This window comes from Vicia villosa, linkage group LG3 (genome assembly GCF_029867415.1).
Source record: "Vicia villosa cultivar HV-30 ecotype Madison, WI linkage group LG3, Vvil1.0, whole genome shotgun sequence".
NCBI lineage: Eukaryota > Viridiplantae > Streptophyta > Magnoliopsida > Fabales > Fabaceae > Vicia > Vicia villosa.
The window spans coordinates 150,106,764-150,124,420 of NC_081182.1; the positions used below are offsets into that span (position 1 = coordinate 150,106,764).

General features: G+C 35.9%; 1 long non-coding RNA gene across 2 annotated transcripts; it reads left to right on the forward strand.

Annotated features, from left to right (window-relative positions):
- The first annotated feature begins 1,445 nt into the window (after positions 1-1,445).
- LOC131662502 (uncharacterized) lies at positions 1,446-16,248 on the forward strand. 2 transcript variants are annotated; one of them, XR_009301619.1, is made up of 3 exons: positions 1,446-2,521; positions 2,675-3,130; positions 3,245-4,248. It is a non-coding gene; the product is annotated as an uncharacterized LOC131662502 (long non-coding RNA). The 2 variants fall into 2 exon arrangements; XR_009301620.1 differs by adding an exon at positions 16,190-16,248 and having other exon boundaries at positions 2,008-3,130; positions 3,245-3,373.
- The last annotated feature ends 1,409 nt before the right edge of the window (positions 16,249-17,657 follow it).

Sequence of the window (17,657 nt, forward strand, 5' to 3'; positions counted from 1 at the left end):
AGCAAGGTAGCTATATCATTAGTTTTTTGGAGGTTCAAGGAAGACCATTGCATCATTATATTGCTTCTGGAAGTGGTAGAACGAGCATTAGATTTTCCTACAAGAGGTAAGTTTTCTCAAATTTGAAACTCCATATTCATGCATCATTTGGCCACGACTTCTGAAGCAAAAATGTAGTCCTTAATATCCTGATGCTAACCCTTAAACTAAATGTTTTCAATCATGTTTGTATTTTGTGATTCATGTTTCTGAGATTTTTAGGTTTTTCTGGTTCGTGTTTAAATTCTTTCTCATCTTTAGGTTTTAAATTAAACGGTTGATATGGTTGAGTTCCTTATTAAATTCTGAGGAAGTTTCATGTTTATACTTTTGACTTGGTTGGCAAATGAGTGTAGCGTCCCACTTTGAAATTGAGAGTCGCCATCATTAATTGTTATGCTAAGATGAAAGGAAGATAACGTATAACCCTAATCGTCTATAGATTCTAAGTTCGCGAGTCGATTAAATAAAGGGAAGGTGTTAGGCACCCTTTATTTATTTTGTACTCAAGGAGAACCCCCTTTTAGGTTTAGGTTTTAAACGAGGTTCATATTCAATTTATTTTCATATTTATAAGGGTTTTAGTTTTTTAGTTAGGGGACTCGCCTCGATTTTAATTGAATGCCTACGTATCTCCTTATGAAGAATCAGAGTCCCAATTCGTAGTTCGTAGTGTCTGGTTGGTGTTTTTTATAGGATTGTGTTAAGTTGCTTTCAAGTTATCCTTGAACATTATTTGGGTTTGAAAAGTGAGTGATCGTAGACGTAGTTCACATTTTTTATTTGAAAGCAATTTAAACGATCCTTTATTGAAAAATATCTTGAGTTTTTATTATGTTAGTAGAAAAGGTTTTTGAATTTGTTAGATGTTTTGATTAGATTCAGGGTGCTATGGTGCGCTAACGTAGTTACAATCGTCTGATTATGATCGTATGCCCCCCTGAGGTTAACCCATAGGCGTTGATCAAAAGTAAATAGCAAGGGAACACCGTGGAGAACATACATAGAATCGTTGTTCAGCAACTAAACTAGGTGGCCACATGTTGCAATCGAAAGGGAACGCGGAGAGAGTATTAATTATATGCAAAGTTCAACCATTATTTTAGTATTTTTTTATATTTTTGTTGTTTTTATGATTCAATTAGAAGAATAAATTAGGTTAACCTAATCCTAATAAATAATTAATTAACTAGAAGAATAATTAACTAACTAAACAAGGTGAGCATCCTAATAATTAATTTAATTAAACTAATTAAAAAACCAATTAAAATATCAAATCTAAAGAAGGGTGTGAATTAAAATAGAGGTAAGAGGTTAGTAAATATTGAGAACCAAAAAAAAGAAACCATAGCCCAATAAGATCCTAAACTAACCCTATTCTCCAAAGAGATTAAAAACTTAAAAATTAATACAAGGCACTGCTTTGTTGTTATCAGGAAGCCAAAAATGCTATCCCTTTCTTTCGTACGATAGTCCCTCTTCTTCTTTCACGTTTTCTACTAAAAATTCAATCAACAATACACATCTAACACATAAAACCAAATACAAATCTAAAGAAAACGAGAAGAGGAACCTACCATGCGGTAGTTGGCCGGGAGTAGGCGCTTGGGTTCGTGAGTCTCGTCCGAACGGTGTTGCTGCGTCTCGGTGGTTCGGCGGAATTTTTGTTCATGAAAGGATGAAGGTGAAATTGGAGATGGTGATACGGTGTTGTGATTTTACATGGTACAAGTTGATGGAGTTTGCAGGAAGGTTTGTATTGTTTATGGTATTTGAACTTTGTGAAAAACAAGTTGTATATGGAGTTTATGAATAGTGGTCTTATTTAAATAGTTTTGATGATGTGAGTTTCTGTGTGATGTTAATATCAATGGTGTAAAGAGATATGAAGGTTAGTTATGGTGTGAAGGTTTAGTTATGAGGTTGAATATTGAAGCATGGTGATACATATCAACTACCTAACTAAAAATCAACTACCTAACTAAGAATGAGGAGTGCTACCAAACTCCCAATTTTATCCTTTAGGAGCTTTTCATTTTGCATTATGAAAAGTCCTTTTTGATAATTCACTAAATCCATTTCTTTTAGCCAATCATATTACTTGAATCTTACAAGTGGCACCCCTTATTTTCAAATTTTATTTGAACATCTCTTTACCCGGGAAAAGCATTATAATGTGTATTAACCTTTTCATATAATTTTTCACCTCTATTCCTTTCATTTCACACATCTGTTTCTTTCTCCAATACCATATGTGAATCTTTCTTTCCAAACCCTAGAAGCGTTGGTGCATTTTCGAAATGGGAACAAAAATGGTGGCTCATGGATTTGTTAAAGCAGGTTTGGTGATGTTGTTGGTGTAACTGAGTTGTTGGATGTTGATGGAGATCGCTAATGGTTTAGTTGTGTTGCATGTGACGATTTGGTGATGCTGATGAACGGTTGTTGTTCGTGGCTCTAGTGTCGTTGCGATTCAGAATAGGTGAGATCTTTCTGATTTTTGTTTTTTTATTCTCAATCTTTCCTTCTTCTTCTTTTTTGGTTGTTTTATCCACTAGGTATTGTTTTTGTATCTTTTCTCTCTATGGAATCATAGTTGCTAATACTTTGGTTGTTTCACATGTATTTTTTTCAGCTTCATTCTCGCCGCTATTGCCTGAGCACTCAGTGAGATGAGTTTTTGCTGTTATGGATTATTGCAACCAGTTCAATTTGGCTCGGGTTTTCCTATGCATTTACTTTTTGTATGGTGTTAGTGAACCGTTTTGTGTTGAGCTAAAACGGATTATCTTTTCTGCCATGTTTCAGGGTGTTTTAGAAGACATAAATGATGCAGAAGTTGGTTGTGCGTGTGTCAAACTCTGGGTTTAGCAACTTTATTAATGTGGCGGAGAAGCTGGTTGCGGTGTGTCAAACTCTAGGTTGAAGCAATCATCAGAGACCGTTGTTCTGTGGTGCTGTAGAGGGAGTCTTTGTTTGGCTCCCGTGTGTCAAACTCTAGGTTACCCTACTCATGGGATCACACGTTTTGTCAACTACCTTCTACGGAACAAAGTAGATCAGAACTTATGCTCATTGCACAAATAAGTTTGTGAGTGAATTTTTTGTAATAAGATTATTTCGTAGATATGTTATTTTTTGATATCTGATTTGTTAAGGGATCTTACAAAAGCGAATCATAATATTGTTTCTGAATTTGAACTAGAAATTTTATTCGTGGATGAATTAACAACATGGATTGTGACAAGGAGTTCCTGTTGCCGTAGCTCTGATGGGAAGAAAAATCAAGACCAACCATTGTGAGAATTTTGCTAAGGGGTCTTGCACGCTCGGAGTAAGTTGACTCTATTAAAGTTAGAAAGTTATGTAACATGTAGATGATTAAATTAAACATAAGTTGACAAAATAGGTTAGTTTGAAGAAGTCGGAAGCATTATCAAATTTAACGTATCTTATCTAGCCTCCCTTAACAGAGCTAATCATTGTCAAATGCCCATTTATTTAGATTATTAAATTTGGAAATGATGAAGCTATCTATGTTTCAATTTCTCAAGTTTCGAAAAATTGAAGATGATTGTGGAACTACTGTGTCAGAACTGAAATTGCAACCTGTTGTCATACCCCAAAATTTGCCCTCTTATATTCAATCAAAGGGGCTTCTATACATCTTCAATGGTTCAAGTTTCAATGGCTTATTCAGGTCACTCTCTCATACATCAAACTTCAATCCCAAGGTTCAAATGATCCATAATCGGCTATGTTGACCTAAAAGTCAACTATAGTCAAAGTACAGTCAAACTTCGAGATTTTTGGTCAACATCAAGTATGTGAGGGTATATCAATCATTTGATCAAAGATTGATCATGATTTATCAGTAGGAACTCAGAGATGAACAAATACAAAAAGGTTCAAATTAGGGTTTCTCAAGGAGAAAGTCAACTCAACTTTGACTGGCCATAACTTTCACATGGAACATCGAAAATTCCCCACTCAAAGCCTATTTGGAAGGAAATTGGATTATCTACAACTTTGTCTCTCACAAGCCAAGGCTAGAAATGCATCATTCAAGAGATATGGTCAAAGAGATTATAGGTCCTCCAAAAAGTCAACAAAAACACCTTTTTGGGTCAAAGCTCATAACTTGAGCATAGAAGCTTCAACTGAGATGAAACCAAAGGCATCATTTATATGACTCTTCAAGCTTTCCAAAATGGTCAAGATCACTTTTATATGATTAAAAACAAGAGAGATATGATCAGAAGAAGTTGGTTAAAATTCAAGAAACACATAAAAAACCAAAGTGACGAATTTTGAGTTGGTGACTAAATGGGCCTAAGATATGGATTTCAAACTTGACCATGGGTCTTCTAATGATTCTTAAAATAATTATTTTATTTTTATAATGTTTATTTTTATTTTATTTGGATTTTAATCCAAATAAGTATTAATAATTGATATAAAATATTAAATAACTTGTTTAAAATCAAAGATTTATTTTCCAATCAAATAAAATCAATCAATATGTCAAATACATACTACAAATTCGTGGGCATGGAAATTGCCAAGAGAAGATTGAATTTTAGCCAAATTTGGAAGTTCAAGATCAAGATTCAATCAAGTTTCAATCTCAATAATTGTAGAGATTTGATCCAATGTAATTGACCTAAGATGATTCTCTATAAATAAAGAAGTAATCCTAATGCAAAAGGGGGGAAAAAGCTGCAGGGGCTAGCCTCCAAGGGCCATGGCCGAGTCACAAAAAATAGGAGCAAAATTGAAATTGAAATTTTATATTGCAGGGAAATTCACTCAATTGTGATGATTCAAATGCAATCCTGGAGGTATTCTGAAGCAAACCGTACCATCATCATTGACCAATACGCCAGGAACAAGCCTGTATAGGCTATGGTTTGCACACTCTTTTCAAAGATTTATTTTCTGAATTTGTGCATCCAAAACATGTTTCGACCGGACATTCATGCTTAGAATCATGTGTGAGAACTTTCTGGATAGTTCAATTTGATTTTCGTTACAGGTTAAGGATTTCACCATCATTAGGGTTTGTAAGTTTTAAATTGGGGATTGATAGTTAGAGACGAAATTAGTCCAAAATATTGGTACTACTGAGTTCGTGAGGTTATGTATGATTAGTCTGGGCTTTAATCGATGTTTATTGCGCATGTATAAAGATATGGATGTTGGCAGACCTATGGCAACGCGTGAGAACCGTTGCCTAAGGGTTCTGGTTTTTCAGGAAAAGTTCAGCGAGGAAGAAGACCCCGGGCGCCTGTTTTCTTTATTTCAAATTCAGGCTTTTGTTTATATTAGTTTCGTTGCCAATATTTTTCATCAACCGCGCGTTGCTCCGTTGGCAAGGGTGATGTTGGTTGGTCTACAAGAGCCTGGGATCGATCCTTGGCCTCCACCATAATTTTTTGTGAATTATTCAGCTTCAGGTTCATGTGTGCACGGCCTCAAGAGATGCATGGTGCACCCTCCTCATTCAACCACTGGATCGTTATTAAGCAAGATCCAACATACCAGAATCGCAAGTCTACCATGGGGCTTCAGAGGCGCGCCGCGTGCAATTAAAACCAGGTTTCTTTATTTTATTATTTGTTTAATTCATTTTATTATTTAGATTAAATGATAGGTATTTATATTTAATTTGATTAAATTATAAAACTAGGAGTAGAATATTAGGATTAGGCTTTAGGATTATAATATTTTCCCGATTATTTTGATTATCTCGATTATTCGAGTTAATTGATTTTAATCATTTTTAATAGTTATAAAAAATCACAAAAGCCTAGACATTATTATCAATGCATTAGGGGTTGTCCAATCCCATTAGTTTTTTTGCCAAAATAATAGGATTTAATTTATTATTCGTTTCGACTAAATCTATTGGTCGTGATGGGTAATAATCAATTAATTGTTTAATTAATTAAAATACTATTAATTCGAATAAACTTATTTTTGCTAAAAGGTTGTAACCATCTTATTGGTTAAGATGATTAGTATTTCTTATCAATTCGTTATCATTTGTAATTGAATCTATCGATTATGAGAGGTAACGATAAATCAATAAATTAATTCTATAAAACATATTCATTTGCTATTCGTAGTAATCGAATCTATCGATTATAGTGGTTAGCAATCCTCCCTTTAATCCGTTAGCCGTGGTAATCAAACCTATTGATTATTGCAACTAATGGTAACAAATTAAAACCAGGGTTGTACACCCAAAGCCTAAAACACTTCCCAAATCTAAAACATTCAAAACACTTCAAATCAAACTACGGATTTTCATCCTTATTCAAACTACGATAGACCATTCAAAAAGCCTCAAAACCATCTCAAATCAAATTTCAACTCTAAGGGCGTACAACCCTTCCCCGAACTACGTTGACTCTGATTCTCCATAAGGAGATACGTAGGCACTTGGCAACAAGGCGAGTCCCCTTCCCAAAAATCTCAGTTTTTCCCCTTCTCATTTCCTTAGCTATTAACCTCTGTAATTTTGCTATAAACCTTTACCTTAGATTCAAATCCAATAGAAAAGGGTTTTGGGTGCCTAACACCTTCCCTCGACCTGAATATAGTATCTTACCCTGATCTCTATACTGCGTAGGGTTTCCTATTCGCCCTTCAGAATAGGTGGCGACTCTCTAAGCTATAAATTTTTAGGCAGGTTGCTACAGCTGGCGACTCTGCTGGGGACAACTTAAATGGTGAATACTATGCTCCTATAGGTTTTAGGTTTTGGCAATTGGTTTAGGTTTGGCAACTTTTTAGGGTTCGGCTAATTCGCTTTTTTAGGGTTTGTAATTTTTTTTATTTTTTTATAAAAAAAATTTGTTTATTTGTTTTTTATCTAAAAAAAAAATATTTAATTGTTTATAATGTGTTTATATTTAATTGTTTATGTTAATATATTTATATTTAATTGCCTAATTGTTATGTTTTTATATACACTGCTGGCATATTATGTAATGTTAAAACCCTAAGTGTGGGAGTTAACTTTGAGATCAATAGGGGACATGAATCGCCTACGAGTCTCATTGATAACTCCACTCGGAGTGGGTTGAGTATTCGGAAATGTCCAAAACGAGGCTTGACTTTGTTGAGGGCAGGACTGGATACTTGGCTGATCTCTCCGAGAACCTACCCCAAAAATTCGAACCTCATGGATGAAATGAGTTGTTCTAAAATCCGAAGAGACAAAAAGTCTCGGAGGCTACGAACGACCCCATGAGACCTTCTAGAACCCCCTATAAAAAGGTTGGCTCCCAAGAGCCGCTACGTCGAACCTATGAACCTATGAACCTAGGACTTTTGTACTTTTATGCTTGATATATATTCGCGATTTATATGCCACGAATGTATGCGTTTCAATTTTGCAGGTATTCCTACGTGGTCCCTAGCCTGTATGGACTCTATTTCTAAGACCATGTCCTTACCACGAAGGACACCTTCATTTATGCACGTTGATTGGCCTCTCGATGGCCATGAGATCCAGTGACTGTCTCGAACGGTCACCCCATGCTTACTCCTACGTACTCCCTAGCCTATAGGGATTCTCTTTTTTCGTCCACTTGTCTTTACAAACGACACGTCCTTCCCCTGAAGGACGTCCTCATTAACGCACGTCGATTGGCCTCTCGATGGCCCTGAGAGCTGGTAACTGTCTTGAACGGTCAACCCGTGCTTGCTCCCGCACACCCTCTAACTTGTAGGATTTGGATTTCCATCTATACATCCTTCATTCCCTAGCATGTAGGGATTTCTTTTCATCCGATATCATCCTTAGATAGGTTGTGTTCCGCATAGAGAATCTTCCCACGAGGGACAAATTCATTGGTACACGTCTATCGGCCTCTCGATGGCCATGAGACTTGGCGACCGTCTTGAACGGTCACCAGCCGCTACCTTCTCCGTACTCCCTAATGTAAGGGATTTCCATCGGCGTGTCATAACATTTATCCTACAAAGATTCCACGAGGGCCCAATGTCGCCTCTAAGGTTATCCTTAGGATCACATGTCACCCGTCTGCATCGCATGCAAGGAGTTATAATACAAGGATTCTTGTGCATACGCATGCATTTGCATTTCCATGCATCCATACATTCATTTACATCTACATTTGCATTTCTATCTTCACCCGCACCCACACTTACCGTGCTAGCCGATTTCTCGAGGCTCACAAAGAAAAAAAATCAAAAGATCGTAGACTATGGAGAAAGGAGGATAAGCTATCGAGAATGATCTTGGTCCTGCTAAGGAAAAAAAGATGTCTTTCACCGTGCCAGCCGCATGTCCATGCCTCGTCGTAACAGGATCATAAATACATCAAAGGTTATCATCGAGCAAGGATTAATCCAACTAGGGCAATACCCTGAACAAAAATGCGTGACTACGATGGAGGGAATGCGACATATGCTAACTCCATACCAAGGGGAAAAAAGGCCATAGGTTTTTCTATCAATCTACAAACTTTGAAGGCTGCAAATGGTGTGGTGCTATCCTAAAAAAAAAGCAGAAGAGGTTCAGTTAAAGGAAACTCATGAAGTTCCGATACGATGAAAACCCGCCGCTTACAATTATTTCTGACAGGTTTGACATGCCCAAGGAGAATTCGAGATTACCCTTCACTTCTACAAGTCAATGAACTAAGGAGTAAAACAAAGTCGACGGATTCACAAAGGAGATTGCCCTTAGGATTAATAGGTTTATCTTTCAAGTTGTATTTCCTACGATCACAAAATGCTAATTGATGTAAAACTTTGTACCTTTCGAATAGTAATTCAATAAAATAATCATGCATGTTTTGAAATCAATTCTTTCGCTCCGCTCTTGCATTACTACGACTTTCCATTTCAAATTATCTTTCAAATCATTAACAAACTTGAGGGAGAATGACGAATACAAATAACTAAGTCCAGCTAAATATATGCTTTCAAGGTAAGACCGAACCGTCGATGTACAGGCATTGTTTCAAATCCCTAAATAGTGGAGGTATAAGGATGTTAATCCCTCGTCACCCCCTCGAGCCAGGAGTTGGAGTTTGTTTCTACTTTTAAAAAAAAAACCTTGATTTCAACCAGGGGCAGGGTAGATTTCGATTAATTCAATGATGTATTTTGGTTGTCAAGAGAATCAGTCAATCCAAGCATAGGGATCAAGCAAAGTTTCAAGCATATCTTCTTCCTCGCGTTCATCCAAGGTTGAGGAAGCAAATGAAGATAACATTCACAACAATCTTCTTCCTCAATACATCATTCAAGATCGAGGAAGTGTCAAAGTCGAAGCTTACAAATTAAAACCAATATGGCAGTCACAACATTCAATACCCAAGGATCAATATTTCCAAAGGGGCATTCAAAAAAAAAAAGAAGGAGAAAACGCCCGCTAAGTCAAAATGGAAGATTTCATGAAAGAAAACAAAAACGACTTAGGCAAAAATTATGGCATCCCGATGGACCAAACTCAAAGGAATTGGTTCATGCAAAAATAAGGGATAAAAAACGAAGGCGAAATACAAAGGATAATCATGTGGTTGCTAAATCATCAAAGCTTCACATCAATGCTTGGATCTTCGCAACATTCACATCAATGCTTGGATCTTCACCACTTTTTCATTAATTATTGATCCCTACTAAGGCTGCTGCTCAACATCAGAACTAAAACAATTCTCTTACAAACAAAGCACGTTCATTGGATTAAGCGAATGCTTAGGACTTGGAGAACATCAAGGAGAAATGGATGGGTTAAATAAATTTTGAGCCTTATATCCGTTGTTTCCTAAACTTTGAACCAAGCCAAGCTACAACATTTAAAAGTCCTAATTGAGGCAAGGTCAACTACGAAAGCATATTAAGCAGGATTTTTGTTATACTGACTCCTAAAGTTTGTTAAAACTATTTCTAATCACTAGGCTTCTTCAAGCATTCATTTCTAATCATCCACTCCTTCGATTTCAAAACTTGCATTTGCATCACATTAGAGTTACTTCTCAAAGGGTACAACGCCATCTACGAATATGCACTTAGCACAAATGCGATCATTTCTGATAAAGACTCTTGAATGGGGAAACCACGACCAGAGGGTTTTCCTAAACAGGGGCATACAATCAAACATCCTATTAACTAGGGGCATTATTCCTAAGGTTCAATTGACTTGGGTCACATCTCAAAGCAATCTCAATCAGGGGCATGTCAAGCATGGGATAAATTCAAAATGGATAGAAAACCATGGATAACCCTCCATATCTGGAAAGTCAGGGGCACACCCTTCAATCTAAATGTCGAAGCATATGACAAGGCTATTTCCTGGGGCACTTCCCTCATAAGAATCTTTTTCCACAAAAATACTGGGGCAATGGATATCAAATCCATAAGACGCACAATAAAAGGAAAAGGCGTCTTCACACTTTACAACTTCGAATCAATCTTTCTCCTAACTACGATCTTCAAAGTTCAAAAGCAGATAGTGGGAAATCGCGCTAGCATCCAACAACCTTACAACTGTAGCGAGCTATATACGCTCTTGGTTATCAAACAACCTATCATTGGGGCATCATGCAAACACATCTAAATCATGCATTACATACATTGGCTGATACATTACACCACACCTTTCTAGGCAGTCTTCTTTAAGACAAATCCTACGATCCTTTCTAGGAACCTTTTCAAGTAGTCTTTTCTAAGGCGTTCATCACCCTTTCTAGGAACCTTTTTAGGTAGTCTTCTTTAAGACAATCATCATCACTTCCAAGAACCTTTTTTAGGGTAGTCTTCTCCAAGACATTCTTTTTATAAGTACCTTTTTAGGTAGTCTTCTTCAAGACATTCCTTTTCTAAGTACCTTTTGAGGTAGTCTTCTTTAAGCCAATCTTCTTCTAAGCACCTTTTCAAGTAGTCTTCTTCAAGACAATCTTCTTCTAAGCACCTTTTCAGGTAGTCTTCTTCGAGACATTCTTGTTCTAAGTACCTTTCCAGGTAGTCTTTTTCAAAACAATTTGGCATCCTTTTCAGGAATCTCTTCAAGTATTTTTCTCTAAGACATTCTACGAACCTTCCTAAGTAGTCTTTTCTAAGACATCCATTATCCTTTCCAAGAACCTTTTTAGGTAGACCTTCAAGACAAATGTTCGCATCCATTCCGGAAACCTTCTTCAGGAAGTTTTATAGAAGACATTATTTCGTTCCACTCATTACATCAATCAGCATAAGCATGAGCATAAGCATCATCCCACACATCAAAACATCCAAGTCATCATAAATCATCGTCATGCATTAATCATGTCGCTTCACTCCAACATCAAACCATGCATATCGCCTGGTACATTCATACACTATAAAAGCCCAATTTTCATTTGCAAATCTAAATCCTTACAAAGTCCAGTTTTCGTCCTGGAAAATCCTTACAAAGTCCAGTTCTCGTCCTAGAAAATCCTTGCAAAGTCCAGTTCTCTTGGAAAACCATCGAATCCAATTGGTAGTCAGTTCCCGTCTGGCTGTTACATCATAACCCAGTTCCCACCTGGTAGCCAGTTCCCGACTGCCCGTTACCTCAAAATCCAAATCCTATTTCAAATCCCATTCCAATTCCAAACTAATTTCCCAACTCCTATTTTCCAAATCCTATTTCAAATCCTATTCCAATCCTATCTCAATCCTATTCCAAACCCTTTTAGATCTCGTTTCCATTTCAATTCCAATTTTAAACCAAATCGTAACCATCGCGTTACGTCTTATCAAGGTAGTGATAATGGCACCTTCAATTTCAATCCAAATCGTAACCTTCGCGTTACGTCTTATCACGGCAGTGATAATGGCACCTTCAATTTCAATCCAAATCGTAACCTTCGCGTTACGTCTTATCACGGCAGTGATAATGGCACCTTCAATTTCAATCCAAATCATAACCTTCGCGTTACGTCTTATCACGGCAGTGATAATGGCACCTTCAATTTCAAACCGAATTGTAACCCTCGCGTTACGTCTTATCACGACAGTGATAATGGCACCTTCAATTTCAAACCAAATCGTAACCTTCACGTTACGTCTTATCACGGCAGTGATAATGGCACATTCAATTTCAATCCAAATCGTAACCATCGCGTTACGTCTTATCACGGCAGTGATAATGGTACCTTCAATTTCAATCCAAATCGTAACCTTCGCGTTACGTTTTATCACGGCAGTGATAATGGCACCTTCAATTTCAATCCAAATCGTAACCATCGCGTTACGTCTTATCACGGAAGTGATATGGCACCGAGCTCTTTGGCAATAGCCAAAACTCATTCCAATTTCAATTTCAATTTCAATTCCAACCCAAATCGTAACCTTCGCGTTACGTCTTATCACGTTAGTTTTTAGCGATGATATGGCACCGAGTTCTTTGGTACGTCAGTACCAAAGCTCGTTTCTATTTCAACTTCAATTTCAATCCCAATCATCACTTATTGCGGTAGTCCTCGAGCAACAATAAGTTATGGTTTATCACGTTAGCCCCTCGGCGGTGATTTCAACAATAACAAACAAGGTTCTATTTTTCTTTTCCAAGGTTACTAACTTCAACTAACATAACTAACAATCATGCATCATTCGATTAACATACCTCATTCATACATAATGCATATTCATACATCGCTCTCATTTATTTTGAGAAGCTCACTGCATCATACGCCGCATGCATCATAACATTGCACAAAATTCAGGTTGTCTTTTTTGGCCGTGTTACAACCAAAACACAGGGGTCCCTTTCAAAAGTATCTGCTTCACATCCAAGAAAAAAAGGGGTATTTACCTCGGATGGCATCTCTAAGCCCATCCCCGACAAATGCAAATTTTAGGGTATTCTCAATATTCAATCATCTTCTACCTTTAGATCACGATAGGCAGACGTGCCTATCTGACTCTTCAGGTTTAAGAAGATTGAACAGGGGCAGCTGTCATACCCCAAAATTTGCCCTCTTATATTCAATCAAAGGGGCTTCTATACATCTTCAATGGTTCAAGTTTCAATAGATTATTCAGGTCACTCTCTCATACATCAAACTTCAATCCCAAGGTTCAGATGATCCATAATCGGCTATGTTGACCTAAAAGTCAACTATAGTCAAAGTACAGTCAAACTTCGAGATTTTTGGTCAACATCAAGTATGTGAGGGTATATCAATCATTTTATCAAAGATTGATCATGATTTATCAGTAGGAACTCAGAGATGAACAAATACAAAAAGGTTCAAATTAGGGTTTCTCAAGGAGAAAGTCAACTCAACTTTGACTGGCCATAACGTTCACATGGAACATCAAAAATTCCCCACTCAAAGCCTATTTGGAAGGAAATTGGATTCTCTACAACTTTGTCTCTCACAAGCCAAGGCTAGAAATGCATCATTCAAGAGATATGGTCAAAGAGATTACAGGTCCTCCAAAACGTCAACAAAAACACCTTTTTGGGTCAAAGCTCATAACTTGAGCATAGAAGCTTCAACTGAGATGAAACCAAAGGCATCATTTAGATGACTCTTCAAGCTTTCCAAAATGGTCAAGATCACTTTTATATGATTAAAAACAAGAGAGATATGATCAGAAGAAGTTGGTTAAAATTCAAGAAACACATAAAAAACCAAAGTGACGAATTTTGAGTTGGTGACTAAATGGGCCTAAGATATGGATTTCAAACTTGACCATGGGTCTTCTAGTGATTCTTAAAATAATTATTTTATTTTTATAATGTTTATTTTTATTTTATTTGGATTTTAATCCAAATAAGTATTAATAATTGATATAAAATATAAAATAACTTGTTTAAAATCAAAGATTTATTTTCCAATCAAATAAAATCAATCAATATTTCAAATACATACTACAAATTCGTGGGCATGGAAATTGACAAGAGAAGATTGAATTTTAGCCAAATTTGGAAGTTCAAGATCAAGATTCAATCAAGTTTCAATCTCAATAATTGTAGAGATTTGATCCAATGTAATTGACCTAAGATGATTCTCTATAAATAAAGAAGTAATCCTAATGCAAAAGGGGGGAAAAAGCTGCAGGGGCTAGCCTCCAAGGGCCATGGCCGAGTCACAAAAAATAGGAGCAAAACTGAAATTGAATTTTTATATTGCAGGGCGATTCACTCAATTGTGATGATTCAAATGCAATCCTGGAGGTATTCTGAAGCAAACCGCACCATCATCATTGACCAATACGCCAGGAACAAGCCTGTATAGGCTATGGTTTGCACACTCTTTTCAAAGATTTATTTTCTGAATTTGTGCATCCAAAACATGTTTCGACCGGACATTCATGCTTAGAATCATGTGTGAGAACTTTCTGGATAGTTCAATTTGATTTTCGTTACAGGTTAAGGATTTCACCATCATTAGGGTTTGCAAGTTTTAAATTGGGGATTAATAGTTAGAGACGAAATTAGTCCAAAATATTGGTACTACTGAGTTCGTGAGGTTATGTATGATTAGTCTGGGCTTTAATCGATGTTTATTGCGCATGTATAATGATATGGATGTTGGCAGACCTATGGCAACGCGTGAGAACCGTTGCCTAAGGGTTCTGGTTTTTAAGGAAAAGTTCAGCGAGGAAGAAGACCCCGCGCGCCTGTTTTCTTTATTTCAAATTCAGGCTTTTGTTTATATTAGTTTCGTTGCCAATATTTTTCATCAACCGCGCGTTGCTCCGTTGGCAAGGGTGATGTTGGTTGGTCTACAAGAGCCTGGGACCGATCCTTGGCCTCCACCATAATTTTTGTGAATTATTCAGCTTCAGGTTCATGTGTGCACGGCCTCAAGAGATGCATGGTGCACCCTCCTCATTCAACCACTGGATCGTTACTAAGCAAGATCCAACATACCAGAATCACAAGTCTACCATGGGGCTTCAGAGGCGCGCCGCGTGCAATTAAAACCAGGTTTCTTTATTTTATTATTTGTTTTATTCATTTTATTATTTAGATTAAATGATAGGTATTTATATTTAATTTGATTAAATTATAAAACTAGGAGTAGAATATTAGGATTAGGCTTTAGGATTATAATATTTTCCCGATTATTTTGATTATCTCGATTATTCGAGTTAATTGATTTTAATCATTTTTAATAGTTATAAAAAATCACAAAAGCCTAGACATTATTATCAATGCATTAGGGTTTGTCCAATCCCATTAATTTTTTTGCCAAAATAATAGGATTTAATTTATTATTCGTTTCGACTAAATCTATTGGTCGTGATGGGTAATAATCAATTAATTGTTTAATTAATTAAAATACTATTAATTCGAATAAACTTATTTTTGCTAAAAGGTTGTAACCATCTTATTGGTTAAGATGATTAGTATTTCTTATCAATTCGTTATCATTTGTAATTGAATCTATCGATTATGAGAGGTAACGATAAATCAATAAATTAATTCTATAAAACATATTCATTTGCTATTCGTAGTAATCGAATCTATTGATTATAGTGGTTAGCAATCCTCCCTTTAATCCGTTAGCCGTGGTAATCAAACCTATTGATTATTGCAACTAATGGTAACAAATTAAAATCAGGGTTGTACGCCCAAAGCCTAAAACACTTCCCAAATCTAAAACATTCAAAACACTTCAAATCAAACTACGGATTTTCATCCTTATTCAAACTACGATAGACCATTCAAAAAGCCTCAAAACCATCTCAAATCAAATTTCAACTCTAAGGGTGTACAACCCTTCCCCGAACTACGTTGACTCTGATTCTCCATAAGGAGATACGTAGGCACTTGGCAACAAGGCGAGTCCCCTTCCCAAAAATCTCAATTTTTCCCCTTCTCATTTCCTTAGCTATTAACCTCTGTAATTTTGCTATAAACCTTTACCTTAGATTCAAAGCCAATAGGAAAGGGTTTTGGGTGCCTAACACCTTCCCTCGACCTGAATATAGTATCTTACCCTGATCTCTATACTGCGTAGGGTTTCCTATTCGCCCTTCAGAATAGGTGGCGACTCTCTAGGCTATAAATTTTTAGGCAGGTTGCTACACCTGTCTTTTAAATATTTTTGAATGGAACTTTGAGACTATAATGCCTTTTTTGTTATCCTCTCTCTTAACAGCTGGTGTATCATATATTTTTGATAACTAGGCACACTGGATAACTGAGTTGGACTCAACACATAAGAGCTGCAATGGGAGTAGCAAAGGTAATCCAATTTTCCTAAGAATATATATTTAAAATGTTTCAACCATTACCAATGCTCGTGCTAAATAGATTCATGATATTTTTCATCTACTTCATCTTCATCATTAGGTTTTAGTTTTACAAGGTTAAACAGGTTAGACTTCTCAGCAGTTAGAAAAATGTTAAACTGGTTCGACTTTTCAACATTTAGAAATATCTGAAGCAAATTATCTTAAATCATGCTAAACTGGTTCAACATTTTATTATGTCTTTTGTTGTGATAAACACATTTTCTTATTGACTGTTACTACATTATATGTTTACTAATGTTATTTGTGATATACTTGCTTATATGCTTATGGTTCATCTGGATTATGTTTCTTTTTAATAGTCAAAGCATGATTGTTATACTATTTTTTTTTAAACTATGATATATCAGTAATTATGCCAAAACATGATTGTACTATATTTTTTTTAATCAAATTGTTTAACAATATGACCAACTGTCTTATTATATGCAGCAGAGCCAGTCTCGAAACCTAAGCATGCCTACCTAGCAAAACTAGAGGCCACGCGCCAGCTCAAGCAATACCCCTGCTTAGAGGATTGCTAATTCAACTGAGCTTGAGAAGCTGTCTACATCTGAGTTTATAACTCAAAAGAGTTGGCCACCAAAGTCAACCACCTTAAAAAGGAGAGATCAAAAGTTTCTTCAACGTCTCCCTAAAAATATTTTACCTTCAACGTATCCAATTTTATATAATTTCATGAGAATACAATTTTAGCTCAGAATTTGCTAGAGGTGATAACTTCATTCATATGTATGATGAATATTATTTTCATTACATGCTTGGTATTAGATTATTTGTTTTTCAAAGTAACACGTGATAACATAACCATTTTTTCATCTATATTTTATTTATTTCATGTAAATCTTGCATGGCTGGCGTAAGGAATTGGAATGTGTTAGTTAACTTTTGTATAAATCCATTGTTTCAATCTACTGTTTCATAAACAACTGGATTAAATTTGATTTACACTATATTACAGTTGTTAAAGTCCTTATTTGTATGTATACTATGATATTTTTGTCTTTCCATTACATAATTGAATTAAAAATCAATGCCACTATTTCATTGAGGAAAACCCTAATATTTTCAATTTTTAAACATAATTGATTTGCATCTTCAGCACTTAAAACTAATATTATTATACGAGCTATGAATTCTTTGTTTGAAATTTGTGTTCCTGTTTTCCAATAATTGGGTTCTAGGGAATTTAGCATAGTCAGTGTCTTTTTGAGCTGATATTTTTAAAATGGCAGATTTATTTATTATCTGTCATGTCCTGTGTAGTGCAATAACATTACCAAACTTAGAACAAATTCAAAAAATAATTTTACTTATTATAATTTAACTATCCATAACTTGAT